This window comes from Dermacentor albipictus, chromosome 9 (genome assembly GCF_038994185.2).
Source record: "Dermacentor albipictus isolate Rhodes 1998 colony chromosome 9, USDA_Dalb.pri_finalv2, whole genome shotgun sequence".
Classification (NCBI taxonomy): Eukaryota; Metazoa; Arthropoda; class Arachnida; order Ixodida; family Ixodidae; genus Dermacentor; species Dermacentor albipictus.
In genome coordinates this window covers 12,901,086-12,904,563 of record NC_091829.1, presented here as the reverse complement: position 1 = coordinate 12,904,563, position 3,478 = coordinate 12,901,086, and positions in this window count along the sequence as shown.

Genomic DNA, 3,478 nt, shown 5'->3' with positions numbered 1-3,478 from the left:
GAGGGAGAGGGGAGAGGAGGCCTCGAAGAGAGAGCAGTCAGAGGAGGGTTGGAGGAAGCAGCCCTCTTAGTTATCGGCCGCAAGCGCTGGCAGAGTTGCGTTCGTGATAACCAGGTTGCTTGGCCGGAGATACAGCCCGGAGCGTTCGGCGACGTTTCGTAATTAGTTTCGTCGCTCGCACCCGGCAGCCCACGTGAGCAATCGAGCATTACGTTTCTCGTCGGCCACCTGTTGTTGCAGCTTTCGGAGAGGAAGGGTTACAATATTCGTGCCGGAGATGAAACAGAGGCGAGCCCTTCGGCGCGACTATTTCCCAAGTTTCAGCTTCGAAGCCTTCCACTTGCATTCCTGACCTTGACATTCCAATAGAGGCGCTTGGAGTTTTCGTTTCGAAGAGAGATAGAAGTCTTATCTGTTGTGAAAGCTATCAAGAAGTTCGCTGCATCCAGATTGTAATCTGGGGCCTCCCCGTTGTCCTGGACTATCAAACTTAAGGAAAGAATGAGCCAGAAAAAGTGTGTGATCAGTCACTGATGCTCACGGCACCATCTTCGCTTTGGGCTTCAATTGTACAGCCATGAGTAAAACGGCGATCATGTGGGGGATCATCTTTAAGTTTCCCGGAATTTTAAAAAATCGCATGTGGCAGTGTTCTTGTCAGGAATCTTTGAGCGAGCATTCATCGCGATTAACTGTTTTTGAACACTTTCAAAACCTTCAAAGCTTGCCTGTGGCATATAGCACAATTGTAGTCCAAGAGCTGGCCTACTTGTAACGGCGGACACTGCTTGCAAAAAAAAAATTAAATACATAATCACGAATTGACAATACATCACTAATTAACTCTTTAACTAACTACATTATGGCCCATATTGCAGTTTACAAATTCTGGCCGTGGAGTTCACGAGGCGGATCCACTTGGAACGAATTCTCAGAATGACACCAGTTTCGAGATTTTAATTTCCGAACTTTGCAGAGCAATGCATTGGTGTTCCGGTTAGTTTGCGAACAAAACATCGTTGTATGCATTAAAGCGCGCAAGTAACTGGAACGCCAATGCATCTCTCCGCAAAATTCGGCAACTAATATCTCGAAACTGGTGTCATTCTGAGAATTCGTTCCAAGTGAATCCACCTTGCGAACTCCACGGCTAGAATTTATGAATTGCAATACGGGTCGCAATGTAATTAACTAAATAGTTAATTATTGACGTTCTGGTAATTAGTCGATTTCGCATTTCAATTTCTTGTGCAAGTAGTGTCCGCCAACTCATGAACTAGAATTGAGCTATCTGCCACGGGCAACCTTTCGAAAATTTTGAAAGTGTTCGCCGAAACCTCCTGTATGCGTGCCAGCAGCGCCATAACCGTCTTGCATCGCCGTCTCGAGTTTCGCGTGATAGCGCTATAGACACGACTATATCATAATTCCATCTTCAGATATTCAGTAGGCCACGAATTATAGACAAGGTATTTTATGTCTCATAAATTGGCTCCACTAGAGGCGAAATTAAATCGTATTCTACAGCGCCACGGGCTGACACGCCAACGCTTCTTGTGCAAGGATTGTTCACAAGGCGGCAGGTGCGCGTGCTTGTCAAAATATGTCATCGAAGATTGCTCAAAAATTGACGGCGCTTCTGAAACTATGCTGTAGTGTGCCAAAGTGCAGTACTTAGAAGAAATATTTTGCGCGCCCGTCTTGATTCCACACTGCAGGGGAATCTCAATTTACCGGCAGCGCGCAGACAACGCTGACGCATATTACTCAGAATTTTCATTTTACGCTGTCCTAACTATTCGCGTATTATACCTCTTTTTTCTTTTGACAAGCTATAATTTCCACAGAGTGCGAGTGACCCGCATCTAAACAAGTCATGCAGGCTTCACGATCTTTAGACCCGAAGTTCGTTAAATTGTCTATATATTGGGGTTAGTTAGCGACCATTCAACCGGTCGGGGGAAACAAAGTGGAGTACGGGGATGTGGATGGGGACGTGCAGGCACAACAAAACGTAAATGCGGGAGTGGATGCAACGGACGCTGAAATCAGAGCTTCGTTTTATTCGAAAAATAAAATTCGAGAAAAGAAAAACACGAGGTTCTGAATGCAGAGTTGCGTCCACTCTGCGTCCACTCCTCTGCATATTGTTCCGTGCGCTGCTTCTTTTTTCCAAAATGGAATGTAGACACATAGCCACACCTCACTGCATTTGTGGTTAGACCATTGGCAAGTGAATAAAGCTTACGAGATTAGGCCACTCCGACTACATTCCACCCATAGGACAAAACCCGCTCTTACGCCACAAGCAAACGCTTTCGAAACATAAGTTGGTCGCTCTAGGTAAATATAACGTCAGGCTTATGCAGTTTGCCTGCTAATCAGCGGGCCGACGCCTATAACTCTCTCCCTTACACACTCCTCAACCCTTACGCACGTGCGTGCGTGCGTGCGTGCGTGCGTGCGTGTGGGTGTTTAACGCAGGTAAGAAAGCGGAGAGAGGGGCGGGGGATTATGTGCGCAGGGAGCTGCGGTGGCTAACATATTATGCTTTTCACAAGCGTACAATTGCTGTGGGATTCCGGATGCTGAGATAACTGCTTCGGGTAAGCGAGCGTACAGGATTTCCCGTCAGCGCTATTCCCTTTAGGGCAGAGAGCCCCACAGAGTTTTCTAGATAAAACGTTATCTCCAGTTTCACGCGCCGGCCTGAAAATCAAGAGGCATATCCACGTGCCTCGTTGTTCTTTGATCGCTGAAGCTGTTTTTATTTCCCTGTGACATTATGTTCCAACCTGCTACTAGCCCTTTTATGAAATTGGTCTATACAGAGAGCATCAATAGCGACTTTGACATGTGTGTGTGTGTGGGGGGGGGGGGGGGGGGGGGTGCGCGCGCGACCAAGTTGTTCGTGCGACCAAGCCGAGGCGAATGGACTACGAGGTTTAGCAGGTGATGAAATCAAGGACCGAGAGACGCATGCATTATTTCATTTTGGTTGAATTCTGCCTTACAAATCAACAAAAAAACAGCAACAGTCAAATGAGTTTTTTTTTTTTCTTGATGCGCACTGTCTTAATATGTTAATGTGCATATTTTCTCAATACATATACTGTATATTCAGCGCTTCGCGCTTTCTTCGTCGTAGACATTTAGCGCTTACCTGGCTAAGACTTACTCACTATATACAGAGCGAAAAGGTGTGCGCTGCCGTTGTTTCAGCCATCCTTTCTTCCCATGGCTAGCACTCGATACTTCCCGTTATCTCGGTCCGCTCATTTCCTGCAGCGCTTCCAGAGCTTTTCGAACGACAAAATTGTTCTTTGCGTGAGGTCACACGGATAGTCCCTATTGTCAACTATGGTGACTTCCTGGAATCAAACAACCAATCAAGATCGAGTGGCTTTTCGATTGATTCCCGCCTTCATTTATTTTTTAGTAGTATGTTTTATCTTTGTACAGCGCCTATCAGGCACCC